Source organism: Cololabis saira, chromosome 18 (assembly GCF_033807715.1).
Source record: "Cololabis saira isolate AMF1-May2022 chromosome 18, fColSai1.1, whole genome shotgun sequence".
Lineage (NCBI taxonomy): Eukaryota > Metazoa > Chordata > Actinopteri > Beloniformes > Belonidae > Cololabis > Cololabis saira.
This window is the reverse complement of record NC_084604.1, coordinates 9,250,003-9,250,276: the sequence shown is the minus strand read 5'-3', so window position 1 is coordinate 9,250,276 and position 274 is coordinate 9,250,003.

Below are 274 nucleotides of genomic sequence, written 5' to 3'. Positions count from 1 at the left end.
AATTCCTTTATTGCGGTGCAGAAAGACTGGAGGGGGGAAAAAACGTATGTGGTTTTGTGTGGAAGGTTCTGATCTGGTTGTATTTGTAGTGTCGGAGCTGCAGAAAGGAGCAGCCCACCACTGCAGCTGCTGCTGTTTCTGACCACAAAGTGCAGTGACAGATGATCAAGCAGGACACATTAAGGGAAGCCTTCAGTAGGCTACTATGACCGATTTTTTTATTGTTTTCATTTATTTTTTATTTTATTTCTTTAACAAAGGATTGGTAATTGTA